This window comes from Sus scrofa, chromosome 12 (assembly GCF_054392235.1).
Source record: "Sus scrofa isolate SSC_HxYL_T2T_F1_AM1 chromosome 12, Sscrofa_HxYL_maternal_Yorkshire_Landrace_v2.0, whole genome shotgun sequence".
Taxonomy (NCBI): Eukaryota; Metazoa; Chordata; class Mammalia; order Artiodactyla; family Suidae; genus Sus; species Sus scrofa.
In genome coordinates, this window is record NC_139394.1 from 65,063,606 (window position 1) to 65,088,381 (window position 24,776).

A 24,776-nucleotide genomic window follows, 5' to 3' on the forward strand; every position below is an offset into this window, starting at 1 on the left:
ACCCCAAACAAATCCACATCGAGACACATCATAGTCGAACCTCTGAAAAGAGTAAAGGTCTTGAAAGCAGTGAGAGAACTGACACTTACTTGTAGGGGGAAACGATTCAAGTAACAGTAAGTTTCTCATCATTTCATGGTGGCCAGAAGGAAGAGACACATTTTCTTAAGTGCTGAAAGAAAAGACTTGTCAACTCGGATTCCTGTATCCAGCAAAAATATCCTTTAGGAATCAAAGGGAAATCAAGACATTCTCAAAGAAAAATTAGAGTTGTTTCCAGCAGACTTATCTCAAAAGAATGGCTAAAGAGGAGTTCCCGTCGTGGCGCAGTGGTTAACGAATCCGACTAGGAACCATGAGGTTGCGGGTTCGGTCCCTGCCCTTGCTCAGTGGGTTAAGGATCCGGCCTTGCCGTGAGCTGTGGTGTAGGTTGCAGACGCAGCTCGGACCCTGCATTGCTGTGGCTCTGGCGTAGGCCGGTGGCTACAGCTCCGATTCGACCCCTAGCCTGGGAACCTCCATATGCCATGGGAGCGGCCCTAAGAAATAGCAAAAAGACAAAAAGACAAAAAAAAAAAAAAAAAAAAAAAAGAATGGCTAAAGGAAGTTCTCACAACATAAAGAAAATAATAAAAGAAGGAATCTAGGAACATTAGGAAGGGAGAAATAACAAAAATGTGGGTAATTACAATAAAGTTTGTCTCCTCTTAAGACTTCTAAATTATGTTTAATGGTTGAAACAAAAATGTGTACCAGCACCACTGTCATTCGAGGATGACTGTGGGCACACCTGAAGCTGTGCCTCCCTGAGGTGCAACACCACAGATGTGGGGTGGGGGGAAACAGACTTAACTAAAATAAACCATGCAGTTATTTAACAAATAAACAAGCAAATAAAAACAAGAAGTTCCAGAGGAGGAGATCAGTACCCAGAGTTGCTACAGTATAGTATTTAAAAAGTCTGGTTTCCAACACCAAAAAAATCATGATGCAGGAAAAGAAGCATCAAAGTCTGACCCTCTTCTGTGGGTAGGACAAGTCGGGGTACAGGGAGGGGAGGGCAGGTTGAGTAGGCAAAAGAAACTGCAAGTGAGAGTGAACAGATATCAGATTTAATAGAAAGATGTCAAAGTGACTATTATAAATATATTCACATGGAGTTCTCTGGTGGCTCAGCAGGTTCAGGCACTGTCACTGCTGTGGTTCAGGTTACTGCTGTGGCATGGGTTCAATCCCTGGCCCGGATACTTTTGCACACCTTGGGTGCAGTCAAAAAATCTAATATGTTAACAGAATTAAGGGAACACATGGTTGAAGTAAAGGAAGATATGACAATAATGTGCCAAATAGGAACTATCAATAGACAGAAATTATAAAAAAGAATAATATAAAAACCCTGGAGTTGAAAAGTACAAAAACTAAAACAGAATTCACTACAGGAGTTTAACAGCAGATTTGAATTAGCAAAATTTCAATTAGTGAACTTGAAGACAGAACAATAGATATTATTCAAACTGAGGGACAAGAGCTCCCCTGGTGGCACAGCAGATCTGGAATTGTCACTACTGTGGCTCAGGTCACTGCCATGTGAGAGTTTGGTCCCTAGCCTGGGAACTTCTGTATGCCTCAGGCATGGCCAGGGGGAAAAAACAAAGGACATAGCAAGGGGGAAATGAGGGAAAGTGAACAGTCTCCAAGAAATTACGACATCATTGAGGACACCAACATACATATAACAGGAGTACTAGAGGAGAGGGAAGAGAGGAAGAAGAAAAAATATTTGAAGAAATAATGGCTGAAAACTTCCTGAATTTATTGGAAAACAATAACCTACACATTTGGGAACCTAAATGAACTCCAAATAGTATAAGATAAACTAAAAGCATCCACAAACAGGCATACCATTGTTTTTTTTTTAAATTGCTGAAAATCAAAAACAAGGAGAAATGCTTGAGGTCAGCAAGAGAAAAATGACTCATCATTTATAACAAACTGCAATGTGATTAACAGCTGACTTCTTATCAGAAGCAATGAAATCCAGAAGGCAATGGGATAACACATTCAAAGTGTTCAAAGGAAAAGAACTGTCCAACAGGAATTGAACATATCCAGAAAAGCTCTTTTTCAAAAATGAGCGTGAAGTGAGCTATATACCCCTAAAGAATTGAAAGTAGGATCTCAAAGAGATGAACCCATGTTATTCACATTATGGCCCCCAAATGGAAGCAATCCAAGTGTTAGTTGAATGGATTAACAAAATATGGCATATTCATACATTGGAATATTATTGGCCTTAAAAAAGAAATTCTAACACCTGCTACAACATGGATGAATCTTGAAAGCATTAAACTAAGTGAAATAAGCCAGATGCAAAAAGACAAACACTATATAATTCCACTGATATGAAGTACTTAGAGTAGTCAAAATCATAGAGACAGAAAGTGGAATAGTGGTTGGTAGGGCTGGGAGGAGAGGAGATAGGGAGTTACCATTTAATGGGTCTACAGTTTTAGTTTTGCAAGATGAAGAATCTGAGAGATGGACGATGTGATGGTTGCACAACACTGTGAATGTATTTAATGCCACTGAACCTGTGCACTTAAAAACTGGTTAAGATGGTAAATTTTATATTATGTGTATTTTACCACAATAAAAAAAATAGAGGAGGATGAAGATGAAATGAAAACTTTCTCAGATAAACAAAAACTCAATACTGTGTTGCTAGTCTACAAGAAGCACCAGAGGAAGCTCTTCAAGGTGAAAGGGTGAAAGCAAGTGACCCCAGAAGGAGATTCAACTCTACACACAAAAATAAAAATGCACCAGGAAAGGTAATGATGTAATTATAAATGAAAGTAAAAATATAGGTTTTCTCTCCCTCTGAATTGACTTTTTAAATTATATAAAATATGCCTATAAAACTGGATACTCCCCCTAAGGTCAGGAATATATGACAAGCAGGTCTCCTCTGCCCCTTCTAGTGAACACTGTACTGGGGCTTCTAGGCAGGGCAGTTAGGCAAGAAAAAGCACAGGCAGCGAATAAAATGTGCTTCATCCAGTAAACTACCACTGTATCAGATGCTTAATCCCACTGGGGAACTCTGGGAGCCATCACATACAGTACGCTCCTTGGCGATACCCCACTGCAAGGGCAGGGAGCTGGGGCAGTTATACATCAACTCCACCCCCCTTGGTTGAGGGTTTTTGGGAGTTGGGGGGGTGCTCAGTCCCTGCTGTTCTGGGTGGTAAAGTGGGCACCTGTGGGTACCAGAAAGTCCTGGCAAAGACATGCCAGTGCTAATCACTGAAATCAGGCCAGTGTTCACAGAAGTGGAGAGGGCCCTATGCTTCTGCTACCCATCCAAACCTGGGCCTCCACTCCACACAGAGTACATGGGGAAGGGTCACAAAGGACTTGAGGAAGGAAAAGTAAAGAAATAACGAGCACAAAGGAGGCGGACTTCAGAAGCAAGAGAAGATACAACTCTATTGTCTGCAAAAAGGAGACCACACCAAGTCTATACAAAATGAAGACAGAGAATTGTGACTCAGATAAGGGAGCAAAAAAACAAAACAAAACAAAACAGAAAAACAGCCAAGTGATTTCCATGAAAAAGACTCTAGGCTGATGATAGTGAAGATGATTCAAGATCTTGGAAATAAACTGGAGGCAAAGATTGATAAATTGCAAGAAACACTGAGCAAAGACATACAAGATTTAAGGATTAAGCAACCAGAGATGCAAAATACAATAACAGAAATAAAAAATTCATTAGAAGCAACCAACAGCAGAATATAGGAGGCAGAAGAATGAAAAAGCGAGGTGGAGGACAGACTAGTGGAAGTCACTGATGTGGAACAGAAATGAGAAAAAAGATCAAAAATAAATTAAGACAGTCAAAGAGAACTCAGGGACAACGTTAAATGCAACAGCATCCATATTATAGGGATGCCAGAAGGAAAAGAGAGAGAGAGGGCCAGAAAAAAATATTTAAAGACATAATAGCCAAAAACGTCCCTAACATGGAAAAGGAATCACTCACTCAAATCCAGGAAGTACAAGTACCATATAAAATAAACCCAAGGAGGAACACCCCAAGACACATACTAATCAGATTGACCAAAATTAAAGACAAAGAGAAAATACCGAAAGCAGCTAGGGAAAAGAAATAAATAACATACAAGGGAACCCCAATAAGGTTATTGGTAGATTTTTCAGCAGAAACTCTGCAGGCCAGAAGGGAGTGGCATGGTATATTTTAAATGATGAAAGGAAAAAACCCTCCAACCAAGATTACTCTACCCAACAAGGCTCTCATTCAGATTTGAAGGAGAAATCGAAAGCTTTATAGACAAGCAAAAGCTAAGAGAATTCAGCACCATTAAACCAGCTTTACAACAAATACTAAAGGAACTTCTCTAGGTGGAAAAGAAAAGGCCACAACGCAAAACAAAAATATCGCAAATGACAAGGCTCGCCAGTAAAAACATACAAATAGTAATGGCAGAAAATCATCCACACATAAATATGCTACCCGAATGAGAAAGCATGAAGAGAGGAGGGTACAAATGCAGGATACTGGAGACGCACTCGCCATTAAAAGACCAACAACTTAAAACAATCTTGTATATATATATATAGACTCCTATTTCAAAACCCAAAACTTACAATAGATACACACACGAATAAGAAGAAGCAATCCAAACACAACACTAAAGATAGTCATCAAACCACAAGAGAAGAGAAGAAGAGAGGGGAAGAAAAAAGAGCAACAATACCGAATCCAAAACAGTTAATAAAATGGCAATAAGAACATATGTATCAATAATTACCTTAAATGTAGGTGGACTAAATGCCCCAACCAAGACATAGACTGGCTGAATGAATACAAAAACAAGACCCATATATATGCTATCTTCAAGAGACCCACTTTGGTTCCAGGGACACATACAAATTGAAAGAGAGAGGATGGAAGAAAATATTCCACGCAAATGGGAATCAAAAGAAACCTGAAGAAGCAATACTCATATCAGACAAAATAGACCTTCAAATAAGAATATTATAAGAGACAAAGAAGGATATTACATAATGATCAAAGGATCAATCCAAGAAGAAGTTATAACAACTGTAAATATACATGCACCCAACGTAGAATCACCTCAATATATAAGGCAACTGCTAACAACCTTAAAAGGAGAAATTGACAATAACACAATAACAGCAGGGGATTTTAATACCCCACTTACAGCAATGGATAGATCATCCAGACAAAATCAACAAGGAAACACAAGCCATAAATGATACATTAGATCAGATGGACTTAATAGATATCTATAGGAAATTTCATCTAAAAGCAACAGAATACACATTCTTCTCAAATGCATATGGAACATCCTCTAGGATTGATCATTCTGGGCCACAAATCAAGCCTTGATAAATTTAAGAAAATTGAAATCATATCAACCATCTTTTCCAACTACAATGCTATATGACTGGAAGTCAACAAGAAACAAACTGCAAAAAAAACCACAAACAAGTGGAGACTCAACAACATGCTACTAAACAACCAATGGATTACTAAAGAAATCAGTGAGGAAATTAAAAAATACCTAAAGCAAATGACAACAATCCAAAATCTATAGGATGCAGCAAAAGCAGTTCTAAGAGGAAAGTTTATAGCAATACAAGCCTACCTCAGGAAACAAGAAAAATCTCAAATAAACAACTTAACTTTCCGCCTAAAGCAACTAGAGAGAGAAGAACAGACAAGACCTAAAGTTAGCAGAAAGAACGAAATCATAAAGATCAGAGCAGAAATAAATGAAATAGAAATGAAGAAAACCATAGAAAAGATCAATGAAACTAAAAGCTGTTTCTTTGAAAAGCTCCACAAAATTGATAAACCCTTAGCCAGACTCACAAAAAAAAAAAAAAAGAGAGAGAGAGAGAGAGGACTTAATACAATTAGAAATGAAAAAGGAGAAGATGCAACGGATATTACAGAAATATAAAGGATCATAAGAGACTACTACAGGCAACTATATGCCAATAAAATGGACAACCTAGAAGAAATGGACAAATTCTTAGAAAAGTACAATTTTCCAAGACTAAACCAATATGAAGTAGAAAAGACAAATGGCCAATCACAAGTACTGAAATTGAAACTGTGATTTAAAAACTTCCAACAAACAAAAGTCCAGGACCAGATGGCTTCACAGGGAAATTCTTTTTTTTAATTTTTATTGATTGATTGATTTGCTTTTAAGGGCCGCCCCTGCAGCATATGGAGGTTCCCAGGCTAGGGGTCTAATTGGAGCTACAGCTGCTGGTCTGCACCACAGCCACTGCAATGCCAGATCCAAGCTGTGTCTGTGACCTACACAACAGCTCATGGCAATGCTAGATGCTTAACCCACTGAGCGAGGCAAGGGATTGAACCCACAACCTCATGGTTCCTGGTCGGATTTGTTTCCACTGCACCATGATGGGAACTCCGGCACAGGCACATTCTACCAAACATTTAGAGAAGAGTTAACACCTATCCTTCTGAAACTGTTCCAAAAATTTGCAGAGAAAGGAACACTCCAAAACTCATTCTATGAGGCCACCATCGCCCTGATACCAAAACCAGACAAAGATACCACAAAAAAAAAAGAAAATTATAGGCCAATATCACTGATGAACATAGATGCAAAAATCCTCAACAAACTACTACCAAATGAATCTGACAATACATTAAAAGGATTACACCATGATCAAGTGGGATTTATCCCAGGGACGGAAGGATTTTTCAATATCAGCAAATCAATCAGTGTGATACATCACACTAACAAACTGAAGAATAAAAACCATATGATCCTCTCAATAGATGTAGAAAAATCCTTTGAAAAAAATCCAACACCCATTTCTGATTAAAAAAAAAAAAAAACTCCAGAAAGTGGGCACAGAGGGAACCTACCTCAACATAATAAAGGCCATATATGACCAACCCACAGCTAACATCATTCTCAATGGTGAAAAGCTGAATGAATTCCCGTGAAGATCAGGAACAAGACAAGCATGTCCACTCTCGCCATTACTACTCAACATAGTTTTGGAAGTCCTAGCCATGGCAATCCCCAGAGAAGAAAAAGAAATAAAAGGAATCCAAATTGGAAAGGAAGAGTAGAACTATCACTGTTTGCAGATGACGTGACACTATACCTAGAAAATCCTAAAGACTCTACCAGAAAACTGTTAGAGCTCATCCATGAATTTGTTAAAGTTGCAGGATACAAAATTAACACACAGAAATTGAATTCATTTCTATATCCTAACAATGAAAGATCAGAAAGAAAAATTAGGGAAACAATCCCATTTACCATCACATCAAAAAGAAAAAAATACCTAGGAATAAACCTACCTAAAGAGACAAAAGACTGTACTCTGAAAACTATAAGACGCTGATGAAAGAAATCAAAGATGACATAAACAGATGGAAATCCACGCTCTTGGATTGAAAGAATCAATACTGTCAAAAAGTCTATACTACTCAAGGCAATCTACAAATTCAATGCAATCCCTATCTAATTACCAAGGACAATTTTCACAGAACTGAAACGAAATATTTTAAAGTTTGTTTGGAAGCACAAAAGACCCAGAATAGCCAAAGCCATCCTGAGAAAGAAAAATGGAGCTGGAGAAATCAGACTACCTGACTTCAGACTATACTACAAAGCTACAGCCACCAAAACCATATGGTACTGGCACAAAAACAGAAATATAGATCAGTGGAACAGGATAGAGAGCCCAGAATTAAACCCACACATCTTCAATCAGAAATCTATGATAGGGAGTTCCCGTCATGGCAGCGAAGTGGTTAACGAATCCGACTAGGAACCATGAGGTTGCGGGTTCGGTCCCTGCCCTTGCTCAGTGGGTTAACGATTCGGCGTTGCCATGAGCTGTGGTGTAGGTTGCAGACGCGGCTCGGATCCCACGTTGCTGTGGCTCTGGCGTAGGCCGGTGGCTACAGCTCTGATTCGACCCCTAGCCTGGGAACCTCAATATGCCGTGGGAGCGGCCCAAGAAATAGCAACAACAACAACAACAAAAAGACAAAAAAAAAAAAAAAAGAAATCTATGATAAAGGAGACAAGAATATACAATGGAGAAAAGACAGCCTGTTCAATAAATGGTGCTGGGAAAACTGGAGAGCCACATGAAAATTAGAAGGAAATTAGAACACTCCCTAACACCATACACAAAAATAAACTCCAAATGGATTAAATACCTAGATATAAGAACAGACACTATAATACTCTTAGAGGAAAACATAGGCCAGATACTCTCTGACATAAACCACAGCAATATCTTCTCAGATCCACCTCTTAGAGTAATGACACTAAGAGCAAAAATAAGCAAATGGGACCTAATTGAACTTAAAAGTTTCTGGACAGCAAAGGAAACCCTAAACAAAACAAAAAGACAACCCACAGAATACGAGAAAATATTTGCAAATGAAGAGCCTGATGAAGGATTAATCTCCAAATTTATAAATACTTCCTGCAGCTCATCACCAAAAAAAATCAAAAAATGGTCAGAAGATCTAAACAGATAATTCTCCAAAGAAGACATACAGATGGCAAAAAACACATGAAAAGATGTTCAACGTCACAAATTCTTAGAGAAATGCAAATCAAAACCACTACGCCCGCCAGAATGGCCATCATCAAAAAGTCTACAAACAGGAGTTCCTGTTGTGGCTCAGCGGAAATGAATCTGACTGGCATCCACGAGGATGCAGGTTCCATCCCTGGCATTGTTCAGTGGGTTAAGCATCCTGTGTTGCTGTGGCTGTGGTGTAGGCCAGCGGCTACGGCTGCAATTCAACCCCTAACCTGGGAACCTCCATATGCTGTGGGTGTGGCCCTAAAAAGACAAAAACGAGAAAAGTCTACAAACAATAAATGCTGGAGAGGGTGTGGAGAAAAGGGAACACTATTACACTGTTGGTGGGATTGTAAATTGGTAGAACTGCTGTGGAAAACAGCATGGAAAGTCCTCAAAAAACTAAAATTAGAATTACCATTTGATCTAGCAGTCCACTCCTGGGCATTTATCCAGAGAAAAGTACGACTCAAAAAGATCCATGTACTCCAATGTTCACTGCAACACTATATACAACAGCCAAGACATGGAAACTACCTGAATACCCACCGACAAAGGGGTGGATCAAGAAGATGTGGTACACAGACACAATGGAATATTACTCAGCCATTAAAAGGAACGAAATACTGGCATTTGCAGCCACATGGGTGGACCTAGAAATGATCGTGTGAAGTGAAGTCGATCAGACAGGGAGACACCAACATCATGTGCTCTCACTTCCATGTGGAATCTGAAAAAAGGACACAATGAACTTCTTTGCAGAACAGATCCGGAGCACAGATGTTGCAAAACCTGTGGTTTCCAAAGGAGACGGGTTGGGGTCGGGGGATGGGCTGGGGGCGTGGGATGGACATGCTGTAAAATTGGGCTATGATGATCATTGTACAACTAAAAAGGTAGTAAAATTCACTGCGTTGGGGGAAAAAGGAAATAACGAGCAGAGGTTTGCTGGAGGAACAAAAAGGTGAGAAGGTCAGCCCCAGGCAGGGAGACCCCACACCCTGGAGGTGGGCCCAGGCCGGCTCCCCAGGACTGACCAAGCCCAGAGTCAAGGCCAATAAGGGTTTTCAGTCTCTCAAGGGGATGTCGTAGCGTTCGCCCTTTATTGCGTACGTAATGGATTCGACTCGCATAGGTCTTAATATTAAGGCACTCTCGAGTTCCCAGAATAAGACCTACTCGGAAAAGTTTTTAACTGAAAATGCGAAAGTTCTTTAAATCCTACTGAATTCATTTTGCGATTTTACTGGGGGTATTTGCATATATCCATATGTAATCTCGGTGTCTGGTTTCCTTGTGTGGGCTTGCACTGTTCTGTATCAGCATTATTCTAACTTTGTGAAAGGAACTTTCCGTAGTTTCTTCTTTTCTGATGCATATTAGCAGCCTGGGAGTTGTCACCGCCGACCTTTGGTCATTCAAGCACTGGTGACTCTTGCGAGTTCCCGTCATGGCACAGTGGTTAATGAATCCGACTAGCAACCATGAGGTTGCCGGTTCGATCCCTGGCCTTGCTCAGTGGGTTAAGGATCCGGCGTTGCCATGAGCTATGGTGTAGGTTGCAGACGCGGCTGGGATTCCGCGTTGCTGTGGCTCTGGCGTAGTCCAGTGGCCACAGCTCCGATTAGACTCCTAGCCTGGGAACCTTCATGTGCCACGGGAGTGGCCCAAGAAATGGCAAAAAGACAAAAAAAAAAAGCACCGGTGACTCTGCGTGTGGAATTTCCACTCAGTCTCTCTCTCGTCATTCCCGCTGCCCACTTTTTGGCTGGTTACCGCCCCACTCAATCTGCCACAAGCCCCCCTTCCTAGCCACTCCCTGGTTTTGGCTCTTTGGAGCAAAAACTCCCACCTTGTGGATTTTGCAGGTTAAGGACAGAAAGGCCCTGCCCGTCTTGCCTGAGTCCCCTCCCTCCGTGTTTGCAACGCCTCCTTCTTACAGAAAGTCTCACCTAAGATGCCCAGCCCACATCTCAGTGGCCACCTCTGGCCCCGCGCGTCCTGGCCTGTAAACCTCCCCTGGTCCCCCCAGCCGAGCCCGACGGGACAACAGCCCAAAGACTGCACATGGCCTCCTCCGTCTCTAGGATCTCGGCACGGGCGCACAGCAGGCCCTTGCCACGGAGTCAGCGGGTGAATGCTATAACCTTGCACCTTAGAAAATACAGCAGAAGGAAGACAGCGTTCAGTTGACAAACTCTAGTCTGTGGGTCAAATCTGGACCAAGTGACTGGACCACGTCCCTTCCAGTGTTGTCTGCGGCTGCTCGTGAGCTGTAAGGGCGGCAGCTGAGGGGTTGTGGGAGATTGGACGACCCTGAAAAACTAAAACATTTACTCGTTGGCTCTCTATAGAAAAAGGTTTTAGACACCTGGGTTGGAATCTCCATTTATATGCAGACTCCACGAAGGCATGGATTTTTTTTTCCAATAATGCACCAAAATAAGAAGCATCCCGAATGGGCTGAAACGGTTGCGTTACTGCCGCTAAAAGAGGGCGGGCGATGCAGTCTGGTTTGTGTTCCTGCGCTGACATTCGCTGGGTGTGAGGAGGGCAGCAGCCACACTGCTCTCGGCTCCACGTCTACTGCGGCCCGCGGTCAAGCGCACTAACACCTTCCTGAACGCTATTTGCCACCACGCCTGCTTCTCTTCAAGGTCCCGCTCCAGACACAGCAGGGGCTGCTCGAAGACTCCAAAGACCGCACCACCAGCAGGGTCAGGAGGGGCAGTGAGGCCAGCGGCGTGGAGAGGAGCCCACCACTCCAGCATCTAGTCAACACCGAAACAGAGTCCCCGCCCCCCTCGAGAGAGGCCAGAAACCCGGATTTTGAGGTGAAATGACCTGATTCGTAAAGTGCTGTCAATCAAGAAACACAGGCGTTTATCTTGGGATCTGGGGGGACCCTGGTTGTTTTGATTAGAGAAGTAAGGATTTCTATTCAATAAAGATACCAGCAGCAAAGTAAACGGACACATAACATCAGGAGAAACTATCCACACTGCTTAAAATCAACAAATGGCCAATGTCTAAAATAGCGTGGTCAGAAATCCCAAATGAAAAATGGGGAAAGAGGGGAGTTCCCGTCGTGGCGCAGTGGTTAACGAATCCGACTAGGAACCATGAGGTTTCGGGTTCGGTCCCTGCCCTTGCTCAGTGGGTTAACGATCCGGCGTTGCCGTGAGCTGTGGTGTAGGTTGCAGACACGGCTCGGATCCCGCGTTGCTGTGGCTCTGGCGTAGGCCGGTGGCTACAGCTCTGATTAGACCCCTAGCCTGGGAACCTCCATATGCCGCGGGAGCGGCCCAAGAAATAGCAACAACAACAACAACAACAACAAAAAAAAAAAAAAAAAAAAAAAAAAAAGAAAAATGGGGAAAGAATATGAACAGGCAACTTCTGTTAAAGGAAACACCAGATAAAAAGCAGCTGTAAAGAGCCTCTCAAACTCAGTAGTAACCAGAGAAATGTAAATACACAAAGAGTGAGACTGCAGAGTTCCCTGGTGGCTCAGCAGGTTAAGGGTTGTTGGTGCTATGGCTCGGGGTCGAGCCCTGGCCCAGGAACATCTGAATGCCAAGGGGGCAGCCAAAAAAAAAGAAAAAATAAGAGAGAGAGAGAGACTGCTAAAAATCCGAAAGCTGGACAATGCCAAGTGTCTGCAGAGCTCAGGGTCCTGGGCATCCCATGCACTGTGGGATGAAGGATGCTGAGCCTCTCTGCAGAGCCACGGTGGTACTTGGTCCTACTACGCACAGGCACACAGGATGCGCGGGCAACCCTGCTCTTGGCCCAAATCCCAGAGAGCTCCAGGAGTCCATGTGGGCCAAGTACAAGGGGTTCCTCCAGCACTGTGTGCTGTGCCGGGTGCAGCCATCAACGTGGGCGTCCATCACCAGGGGAGAGGGAGGCAGGATGTGGTGACACACACACCAGATCGTCACCTAGCAACGGGGATGAGTCACGAAGACACGGTGGAGAGTGACCGCGCCAAGAAGAGCTATGACACCTTTTATGTAAATTACAGATACACGCACACACAGCAGTAGGCATTCTTAAGAAAACACACAAGAAAGACGCATGTATTAAATGCATTGAAATACTTGGCTTTGGGGGTGGGGCGAGATGGGAGTGGAGCACACACAAGAAAAAGGAATGGATGATGAACAAACCAACAAAAACATGAACAAGCAGACGAGAGAGGGGCTTACCTCGAGCAGCCATGACAAAGTGCTGAGAGTGAGAATACGATTAATTCGGAGCTTCCTGGTGGTGCAGTAGGCTAAGGATCCTGCGTTGTCACGGCTGCGGCCCAGGTCCCGGCAGTGGCACCCGTTCCATCCCTGGCTTGGGAACTTTCACATGCCTCAGGCAAGGCCAAAAAAAAGAGATTGATTCAGTGCCCGTCACAGAGGGCTGAAAACATGGGAACATGGGGGCCGGGAAAAGACACTTAAAAGACTCGGCAATCTAAGTCCGCGCGCAGGTTCCCTGACCTCCGAAAGTCTTTCAAACCAAAACCTTTCATTACGCCTTCTGCCGCTCAGGAAGTCAGAGCTCAGACGGACAACCCAGGCTGTCATGCCCACCTGGAACTTTCCATCACCAGCCTGAGCACAGAGCAAAAAGCAGCAGCACTGAACATGGAGCAGGCTGGGGAGGAGGCGGCACGAACAGGCCCCACCGTGAGCGTGTCAGCTGCCAGGAGGCGCTGGGTCTACAGCCTCGTGTGACCTGCCACTCGGCCCGCGGGGAATTCTCGGTCTCGTGGGAGATTCCACTTAAAGCCAAAGGGAAGCGAAACAAGCCACGGCATGGGAAGAAGTAAGTGGTGCCCCAGGATCGGGGCCACGACCAGAGCTGGGGGAGCACAGCCTGCCACGGGCAGGGTGGCCAGGAGGGTCTGTGAACCGCCGTGTCACAGTGAGCCGGGAGCCCTGCAGCGACCGCAGGCCGGCCGGAAAACCAGCAGCTTATCCCCGAGCTCTGCCCCCAGGTCCCCCCATCGGGGCTGCCTGGCTTCTTCCAAAGTCAGGAAGGTCTGGACCCATCGCTGCATCTTATACTCAAAGGATGCTGCGCCGCCCCAGGAGGCCAAAAGCACCTGGAGAGCCGGCTGGGAGAAGTCACTTCCAGGTAGGGGCCATCTTTTCTTCTAGAAAATGAGGGACATGCTACCCAAAAGGGTTCACACAGCAGGCCTGAGCCGGCTCTTCCTGAAAGGCCTGCTTCGCCAGGCCGGCCCCGGGCTGGCATCTGGGAACTCGGATTTGGGCTCCTGACCCTCGCGGGACTGATAAGAGAGGCTCCTGTTGCTTCTAAAGTGTTTGCACAAACACGGCGGTTTACGCTGAAGCCCTGCTTTCCCGTGGGAGTCTGAGGGTGGGTCCCGTGTGACCAGCCCTAGGAGAAGCCCTGGCGCCCAGTCCCGGAGAGCGTCCTGGTGGACTCGTCACCATGGGACTCCCCTGGGACGGGGCTCTGGGCGGCCGCACCTGCTCCCCTGACCTTGGCCCCACGGGCTCTCCCTTTGCTGATGTGGCCTGTATCCCTTCCCTGTAACGAGGCACAGCCCCTAGGATGACACTCTGCTGAGGGCTCCTGGTGGATCACTGAATCTGGGGTGGCCTTGGGGACCCCCGACCTGGAAATAAATTCAAGATAAAAGATAAAATCGGAGACGGGACCAGAACGAAGTCTTCCAGGTCCTCTGGAATTCCTTGCAATGACAAACGTTTTTAAACCACTAAATCAATAAGGACCTGGGAAAGAAGACACAGGGCCGCAGGCCACCTCAAACTCTGAGACGTTTCTGGAAGGCGGAGCGCTCGCAGGCTGGACAGACTGAGAGGCCCAGTACAAGCTCGGGAGGCGGCCACGGTGCAGGGGAAATGGCACGAGGCTCTGAAGCAGCGGGAAGAAAGAGGGGCAGGGATGCCGTCCGACAAGAGGATGAGCTGGGCACTGCAGGTGGGCGGGGGACCCTTCCCCACACTGAGCGCCACCCCCGCCCCACCAGCCCCTCGCCCGGACCCCGCCTCCGCCCAGCTGCACCTCACAGCTCTGCAGCCAGCGGCAGAGGCGGCAGGCGGCCAGGAAAACTGGCATCCTCAGGCCCAAAGCCGGCACACCAAGGAAGCCAGCCGCCCCGTGGAGCTCTTCCTGTGGCTCAATGGGATGGGTAGCTTCTTGGCAGCACTGGACGCAAGTTCGATCCCCAGCCCGGCACAGCGGGTTGAGCATCCAGTGTTGCCACAGCTTCAGCTTAGGTCACAACTGCGGCTTGGCTCTGATCCCTGGCCCGGGAACTCCATGCGCCTCAAGGTGGCCAAAAAAAAGGACAAAAACGGAAGTTGCCTGAGTTTTCATCCACCATCGCAGAACAGGGGACACCAAATCCACAGGACAGCAAAGATCCAGGTGGCTTAAGGATCCAGCAGTGTAGGTCAAAACCGCAGCTCAGATGTGATCCTTGGCCTGGAACTCCAGGGCCACAGGCAGCCAAAAAAGAAAAGAAATCAAATTCCTATTTGCTTGTATTTGCATAAAGGGTCGGGAGGGACATATAAGAAACCAGTAACAGTGCTCGCTTGCTCGTGGGGAGGGAGGACTGAGTGGGGAGGGGTGGGAGACTCACAGCCTTTATTTATTCATCTTTTTGGCTGCACCTGCGGCATGTAGAAATTCCCAGCCAGGGACTGAACCCCTGCCACAGCAGTGACAACACTGGCTCCTTAACCACTAGGCCACCAGGGAACTCCTATTCACAGATTTTAATAGAGTACAATTTTTTATATCTTGTGTATTCTAAAAATTACATTTAAAAAAGTAGAAACCTTAAAAATTGAATATATGATTTTTAAAAAACCATTTAAAACACTCAACAGATGGACTGAAGAGTTGATGGGACAAAGTTAAACACGATTAGTGGACTCTCTCTGAATAGGGTCCACAAAGATAAAGAGACAGAACATTTGAGAGAAAAACGAAGAAGCAGGAGAGATAAGTTAGCAAATTCTAATACCCACTGGATAGTCATTCCAGAAGCAGAAGATAAAGAGAACAGAGCAGGCAAGGAAGTACTCAAAACTGCCCCCGTGACAAAGAAACGCGTTAGTCTATAGAATGAAAGGGGCCACTGAGAACTGAGCAGGATGGAGAAGAGACCCACCCGAGACGAACGGCGGTGAGATCCAGGAACCCCAGGGGAAAAGAAAGACTTGTAGCACTTCAGAGAAATCAACAGACTTTCTCCCAAAGACCTGGGTTCAGATGGCATAAACTTAGCATCCGCATCAGATGCCGATGGATAATGGAGAATTATCTTCAAAACTCAGAGGGCTTTAACCTAGAATCCTATACCCAGTCAAGAGTATGCATGTGGAAAAGCAAACTTTTAAAATATTCTTCGACCTGTGAGGGCTCAGAAAGTTTGACACCTACAGAATCTCTCGGGGGGAAGAAAAATTGACTTGAGGACGCGTTCAATCAAAACAAATGACGAATCCCAAAAAGGAAGAGAAAACCAAGAGCCAAAACAACCAATGATGGGCAGATAATCAGTGAAACGTACAACTGGTGATACAAAATGTACAAACCCCAAATCTCATATATACAGATTACCTTTCAACATCAAGGGAGAAAAAGGTTTAGATACGTGTGAAAACTTAAAGGATAACAAAAGAGCTCAGTTTCACCTATCAGGGAAATCCAAATTAAAACGACGACGTGATTCCCACACAGAATGAGTAAAATAAAGAAGAGAACAAGGACCAAGAGTGGGCAAGGATGTAACAGCAACCGCACATGCTTCTCGGGCACGTACGTTACTGCAGTTACTGCTGAAAACTGGCAGAATCTACTAAAACGAAACATATGCACACCCATGACCAAGCCATTCCCTCTTAGACCCATGCTCCACAGAGCTGCACACGTCCATTCAGCAAAGGCACCTGCCAGGTGTTCCCAGCAGCGCCATTCACGATGGCCCCAAACTGCAAACCACCCAAATCTGGTCAGGGTGATATATACAAACAATGGAATTTCTACTGCAAGGGGAGTGGGCAAACCACAGCCACACTCAAGAACAGGTGCTAATCAGGGTGGCGGGGGAGGGATGGACAGGGGTTGGCATCGGCACGTGCACACGGAGGCCTAGGGAATGACCGGCCAGCGGGGACTGCTGCAGAGCACAGAGAACTCTACCCAATATTCTGCGATCATGTATGTGGGAAAAGAATCTGAACGAGAGTGGATGTGTGTGCGGGGGTAACTGAATCCCTCTGTTGCACAGAAGAAATTATCACCACTTTGTACATCGAGCAGACCTCAATAAAACTTAAAAAAATGGAAAAAAAAAAAAAAGAACAGGTACAAGTCACACAAATGCAATGCTGGTGGAAAGCAGCTAAATCAAAGAGTACGTGCTGTACGATTCTACTGCCACAAAGTAGAGAAATGGTCAAAACTAGTCTCAGAGACGGCGGCGGCGGTCACCCTTGGGGGTGAGCTGCCCAAGGTCAGATTCTGGAGTGCTGGAAAGGGGGTTTCTTGTTCTGCGGGCTGGCTGCATGTGCAGACAGTTGGTCAAAATTCATCAAGCCATCAGACGATGCTACACCACGATAGAAAGTTGCCGCCGAATTGAAGGGTCGCTACCCCAAGCAGAGCGGGAATAATATCTATAACTTCCATGTTTTGAGAGCGAGAAAGTGGAACAAGGAAACCTCAGCTGATCCAACAAAAAGTAGGAAAGGGATGGAGCCTCACAGGAAGTAAGCACAAGAAATAGACAACATAAAACAAGACAGCGGGAATAGACATCATGAGTCAAGCACACCTGGGTTAAAGGCACCTGTTGAAAGATCCGGATTTCATACCCATTAGGATGCTTACTATTAAAAAAACAAACAGGAGTTCCCATCGTGGTACAGTGGTTAACGAATCCGACTAGGAACCATGAGGTTGCGGGTTCGGTCCCTGCCCTTGCTCAGTGGGTTAACGATCCGGCGTTGCCATGAGCTGTGGTGTAGGTTGCAGACGCGGCTCGGATCCCGCGTTGCTGTGGCTCTGGCGTAGGCCGGTGGCTACAGCTCCAAGTCAACCCCTAGCCTGGGAACCTCCATATGCCTCGGGAGCGGCCCAAGAAATAGCAACAACAACAACAAAAGACAAAAAGACAAAAGACAAAAACAAACAAACAAACAAACAGAAAACAGCAAGTGTTGGAAAGGATAAGGAGGAACGGGAATCCCTGTAGACTACCGGGGGAATGGAAAATGGTACAGCTGCTGGGGGAACACTATGGCAGTACCTCAAAAAATCACAAACAAAACAACCATACGATCTAGAAATTCCACTCCTGGGTAATTACCCAAAAGCCTTAAAGGCAGGATCTGGGAAGGCATATTCGTAGCAACATTATTCAGAATAGCTCCAACGTGGGGCACTCCCTTCGTGGCTCAGCGATTAACAAACCCGACGAGGACCCATGAGGCTGCGGGTTTGTTCCCTGGCCACGCTCCGGGGGTTAAGGATCCGGCGTGGCTGTGAGCTGCTGTGTGGGTCACAGATGCCGTTTGGATCTGGAGTTGCTGAGTTGCTGTGGCTGTGATGTAGGCTGGCAGCTGTGGCTCCGATTAGACCCCTAGCCTGGGAACCTCCATATGCCACGGGTGTGGCCCTAAAAAGCAAAAACCAAACAAACAAACAAAAAAACAAAACAAAACAAAGAAGAAGAAGAAGAAGAAGAACAGCTTCAATGTGGAAGCAACTGAGAGATAAAATGATACAAAGTGGAGTTCCCTTGTGGCTCAGTGGGTTAAGGATCCAGTGTTGTCCCTGCTGAGGAGCGGGTTCAGTCCCTGGCCTGGGAACTTTCACATGCTGGGGCACAGCCAAAAAAAAAAGGTAAAAATGATGCCATGTGGTCGACCCACAAAATGGCATAGTAACCAGCCTTAAAAAGGAAGAGCCTTCTGAGGCTCCTCACAACGTGGACTGACCCAGAGGACGGTTTGCTGAGCGAAATAAGCCAGTCACAGAAGGACAAACACTGCATGAGGCACTTCTATGGGGTCCCGAGAACAGGCAGTTTCACGGAGACAGGAAGCACCACTGCTGATCCGGGAGCTGGGGCGGGGGGGGGGGGGGGGGGCGGGTGCGTATTCGCTGCTTAGTGGGGACAGAGTTTCTGGTTTGCAGATGCAGAAGTTCCAGAGACTGGTTACACAACAACGTGAACATACTTAATACTCGTGAACTGTACACTTAAGAATGATTAAGATCGTACGTTTTATGATATATGCATTCCACCACCACTTTTCAAAAAAGACAAACAGTAATAACACAAAATCTCGACATGAGCTCATCCACAAGCAGTACCACCTAAAAAAAGCACAGAAAATTGAAAATAAAGGAAAAGATATGCCCGATAAAAGCTACCAGAAATAAAGCAGCTGTGGCAATATTAATGTCAGATAAAACAGAATTAAAAACGAACAAAAAATAAGATGACTACTTTATTTCCAGAAGGTACAATTCACCAAAGATAGAAGAATTACGAACCTTAAGCATCTAAAAACAAAGCTTCAAAAGTACAATGCAGGAGTTCCCGTCGTGGCGCAGTGGTTAACGAATCCGACTAGGGACCATGAGGTTGTGGGTTCGGTCCCTGCCCTTGCTCAGTGGGTTAAGGATCCGGCGTTGCCATGAGCTGTGGTGTAGGTTGCAGACGCAGCTCGGATCCTGCGTTGCTGTGGCTCTGGCGTAGGCTGGTGGCTACAGCTCTGATTCGACCCCTAGCCTGGGAACCTCCACTTGCCGCGGGAGCGGCCCAAGAAATGGCAAAAAGACAAAAAAAAAAAAAAAAGTGCAATGCAAACATATATATATGCACACACATTGCCTATGGGTGCCCTATAAATATATACAATATTGCAAAAACTAATAAAAAAAAACCCTCAAGGAATCACAGTGGAAGGCTTTAACTCTCAGAATCAATAGGTCAAACAGAAAAAATACGTTAAGGGTACAGAAAATATAAACTATGACTAATAAATTTGAGACAAATATTTAACTTTGCACAAGGAAAAAAATCATTCAACTTGACATTTCATTAGACTACAAATTAATTTCTGTTTTTCACCTTCATCTCCAAGCAAGAGGACAGAATTGAAGTCCAAAACCTTCCAGCTACAAAACATCTTTTTAAAATGTTGGGAAAAAATAGATAAATAACTTTGGAATCAATGGATTAGAGAAACCTGGTGGACCTAAATTCAAGAATGTGGGCAAAATAAAGGCATGTCCAGATATTACAGGAACAGAAAACGTACGAACAGTAACAGAACTTCTAAAGAATGGACTTCAGGGAGGAGGAAAGTAAGGAGCATCTGGAACCAGGAAAGAAGAATTAAGACGACGCCAATGGGGGGCCCGACTATGCTGTTGGTGGGAATGTAAATTGGTGCAGCCCCTGTGGAAAACAGTAGGGAGACTCCTCAGAAAAAAAAAAAATAAAATTAGCATTTGATCCAGCAGTCCCACGCCTGGGCATCTATCCAGAGAAAACCATGACTCGAAAAGATCCATGCACTCCAATGTTCACTGCAGCACTCTATACAACAGCCAAGACATGGAAACTACCTGAATACCCACCGACAGAGGGGTGGATCAAGAAGATGTGGTACACAGACACAATGGAATATTACTCAGCCATTAAAAGGAACGAAATACTGGCATTTGCAGCCACATGGATGGACCTAGAAATGATCATGCGAAGTGAAGTCGGTCAGACAGGGAGACACCAACATCATGTGCTCTCACTTCCATGTGGAATCTGAAAAAAGGACACAATGAACTTCTTTGCAGAACAGATCCTGAGTCACAGACTTTGCAAAACCTAAGGTTTCCAAAGGAGACGGGTTGGGGTCGGAGGATGGGCTGGGGGCGTGGGATGGACATGCTGTAAAATTGGGTTGTGATGGTCATTGTACAACTATAAATGCAGTAAAATTAATTGAGTTAAAAAATAACAAATGTTTAAAGAGACAATGTAAGTGGGTAGAAAAAATCTAATAAATATTGACCTAGAAAATGATAATAATAACAGCCACAGCAATAAGATCGAATTTGAAGGGTTAGAGTATAAAACAGAGCTAAGGGCAAAGGAGAGGTGACAGGAATTGGCAGTCCTTGCCTTGATGAGGAGAAAGACTGAGTGAGCCCATAAATGATCGAATCTTTCCATTCAGAAGGCTGGCACTTGACTAAAAGAAACTCATATTGAGTAGAAAGAAAAGGAACAGAAATAAGTGCCATAGAAAAACTAAAATCAATAGAATTAAGCAATAAATCCAATGGTTCTTTGAAAAGACAAATAAAATCAGCAAGCAAGCATTAATCAAGCCTAACCAGTCAAAAAAGAAAAGGCACACACACACACACACACACACATGCACACACAAGTACAAACAAGGAAGAGAGAACACCAAAGATGTGGAGGTCGATTTTTCCTGCAACAGAATACTAGTTACAACATTACACTAACATATATTAAATTTCAGTAATGTTAATGATTTTCTAGGAATATATAAAGTGTGAGATTGACTTTAAAGAGATAGAAAACCTGAGAAAAGTCAACAATTGTGGGAAAAAAACAGACAGTTAATTACTGATACCTCCAAAAGCACCCCAAACCAAAACAAAACCACCAGCAGCCCAGTCTGTAGTCAGGTTCTGCCACACTTCAAGGAACAGATCATTCTTCTGTTCCAGAGCATAGAAAATGATGGCAGGTCTCCCCACTTCATCAGGGAGGGCAGCATAGCCTTGAATATGAGCTCAGGCAAAATGCGAGGAGGGTGGAACAAATAGAGGCCAAGCTCACTTATAAACACAGACGCCCAAATCCTACATAAAAAACGTTCGCTAATTGAATCTATCAAACAACCCAAATGTGCGCTTTAAATTATCCTAGGATTTTAGAGTCAGAGAAGCTAGCAGTATAATCACCTCCGTTAACAAGATTAAGGAAAAAAACTACACGGTCCCGTCAACACGGTCCTTTAAAAACGCACTTGGGGGAGAGGGGCTCAACAAAATGGAAACGTAATCTGATAAAGAAGATACTTAGTGAGGATACACGGGAGCATCCCCCTAAAAGCAAGTCCAAGACTATTTAACCTTAATAATCAACACTGCCGGAGTTCCCGTCGTGGCGCAGTGGTTACCGAATCCAACTAGGAACCATGAGGTTGCGGGTTCGGTCCCTGCCCTTGCTCAGTGGGTTAACGATCCGGCCTTGCAGTGAGCTGTGGTGTAGGTTGCAGACTTGGCTCGGATCCCGCGTTGCTGTGGCTCTGGCGTAGGCTGGTGGCTACAGCTCCGATTCGACCCCTAGCCTGGGAACCTCCATATGCCGCGGGAGCGGCCCAAAGAAATTGCAAAGACAAAAAAAAAAACAACACTGCCGATCGAAGATGAGAAAGTGCAAAGGTTAGAGCATCTGCTGTTTCTTAACAGAAGAGAAAACTGTCTACGGACAACAGACACACAAAACAACGGGAACCCTATTAAAACGTATAGAGCTCAATCTGGAGGCTTCAGATCTAGTTTTGGGCACCAAATTGCACTTGCTTATTTTGAGAGTTGATCCTGTGAAACTATTTTCTGTAAAGGAAGGCATCAGGATTGACAGGCTTTGCTCCCCCCCTACCCCACCCCCCGGTTCCCCATCTTAAGTAAAACGACAGCTTGTTTGAAACTAGATAACAAAATTCTTCTGAAACCAAAATTCACTCCCGAGGACTGAGTTGTGACGACTCAATGGCACTTTTATCTGCTGCCTGCAGCGACCGCAGTTGCTCAAGGATAAGCATGTCAAGCAGCCCGAGAAATTCTGCCGATAGAGGGCAAGGGAGAGCAGCTTCCCCGGAACGCGTTTTTCTAACCGTACACCGCTTATTATATAAACTTACCTGCTGGCAAATGCAGAGCGCACAAAAGAAAAATAAGATATGCAGGCTCCAACTTGCTTAAAAAAAAAAAAAGGCATAAAAAACTCATTGTGCTCCTAGGATGCGCAGGGAGAAGGCGTCCCCGCGGCGTTCCTGACCGGCGGCGCATCCCGGGCCACCGGGCATCCAAACGGCGCCAGGGCTCCAGGTGCGCCGCGCAGCCCCCTCCCCCAGCGCAACGGCGCCCACGGCCCCGCAAAGCCCGGACCCCACCGGCCACGCGGGCCCCGCCACGCAGCACCCCGGACAGCTCCCGCGGGGCCGCCGGGACCTGGCCAGGGGTCCGCAGGTCCGGGCCCGGGGCCGCAGCACCGGCCGCTGTCTTGCGCGCCGGACAACCTCGGCCCGGGAGGGAGGCCGGCCACCTGCCGCGCCACCTGCGACACGGGTCCCGCCGCCCGGACTGGGCGGGCAGGACGCCGCCCCTGTGAGGGGCAGCCCGGCGCCCCGCACCCGGACCCCGCGTCCGGAACCTGGATCCGCACCCCGGACCTGGACCCGCACCCTGCAAAGACGACACGGCCGAGGCGCGAGAACCCCGCAGCTGGCGCGGCCCCTACTCACCGGCCCGCTCGGCTCCGCAGCCCGCAGCCCGCAGCCGCCGCGGCTCCCGCGCTCCCTCGCGGACTCCCCGAGGGGCTCCGGACGCCGAGCGCCGCCCCGAGGCGCCTGCAGGGGGCGCGCGCGCGCGCCGCGCGGGGCAGCCTGGGAGATGTGGTCCCGCGGTTCTGCGTCGCCAGCCGCCCACGGGTACCTGCGCAGCTCCGCGTGATACCCGGACCGCAGAGCTCGGTACCCGGGCGGCCCAGCATGGTACCCGACCAGCAGCTTCAGCGCCGCCTGGGGACCTGGTGGGAACGCAAACGCTCCCTCCCACCGAAGCTACGCAGGGTTTGCTGTATTGAGAACTGCATTTTGCACGCCCTTCCCGTGCGTCTGAGGTTCCCTCAAGTTTGAGAACCGCTGTACACCTCCCCCCATCTCAGCTCTGGCATCGGTTACACGCACATGGTCACACACCTGTCTTCTCCCGGGTGCGCTGCCGGCCCACACCTCCTCCCTCGCTCCAGCCCTCATGGCTCAGTGTCCACCCAGCATCTCCTCTAGGATGCCTCTGAGACACTCAGCCTCAACAGGATCAACACCAAACTCGGGATCCTCTCTGCCCTCCTCTGGTTCTGCTCCAGTGCGCCCGGTGTCCACTGCATGTATCACCCGGGAAGTCACTTAAGACCTTGGTGGGAGCTTGCAGGGTCGGCAGGACAGACTCATCCTTGGCCGAGGGAAGGAGGATGGGACGAAGAGGGAGGAAGGGCACAGGGAGGTACCAACCCCTCAGGACGTGAGGGGAGGGGAAGGACAGGTGCTGGTTACCGGGCTCCCTGGCAGCTGCTGAGGGAGGGTTGTTTAAAGACGCTTAAGTACTTATGAAAAGAACCCAGTTGAGAAGGCGGGGCAGACTACACAGGAGAGAAAAAGGCATCTCACACCCAGTGACTCCTGAAAAGCTGTATATGTGGGAGGGGGCAGGGGAAACCCCAGGCACACGTGGAGGGATGAGGCGGAACTAGAGGTTCCTGGGGGCCACTTGCCCCACCCCCACCCAGGAGGACTTGGCCGTGTCTGGACACAATGCGGTCGTCACACTTGGGGTGCCACCGCCATCTAGTGGGTGGAGGCCAGAGGTGCAATCACGGGCCGGGGCCCCCAACAAAGAAGTATCCCGCAGACTGGAGGTTTTGATGGAGTCAGAGATTCACTTATCTTATTGGAATAATTGAAAAGCCAAGCTGGAGAGGAGCTTGCGGTTAGAGAAGAGGATGGTCAGGTGAGGATGTGGGATGGACGTGGGGGGAGCAGAGGCAGGGTCACTGAGTGCCTTTATATCCATTGTGCAGACGGTGGGGGAGGAGTGGAGAGAATGAGACACCAAGGCCATGCCCCTGGACGTGGAAACCCGCTACACACACAGCCGGGCCCTTAGCCGCTCTGAGTGAACGTGACCAGTGAGTGAGAGAGCAGAGAGAGACCGGGGAAGCGCAGATACAAGCGCAGGGCAGGCGTGGGCTGGCCCCTTAGCGAAGAGCCGACCCAGGTGGCCTCAGG

General features: G+C 46.7%; 1 protein-coding gene across 13 annotated transcripts in view; it reads right to left on the reverse strand.

Moving 5' to 3' along the window:
- Window positions 1–24,275, reverse strand: part of SPECC1 (sperm antigen with calponin homology and coiled-coil domains 1) — a 237,481-nt gene extending 213,206 nt beyond the window's left edge. For 11 of the 13 annotated variants that reach the window (XR_014821945.1, XR_014821944.1, XR_014821949.1 and 8 more), the window contains exon 1: window positions 23,235–23,317. The gene's annotated coding sequence lies outside the window, so the exon portion shown is untranslated. Of the gene's footprint in view, window positions 1–23,234; window positions 23,318–23,690 lie in introns of those variants that run through there. The other 2 variants (XM_084986333.1, XM_084986341.1) reach the window with 2 other exon arrangements.
- Between the last annotated feature and the right edge of the window lie 501 nt (window positions 24,276–24,776).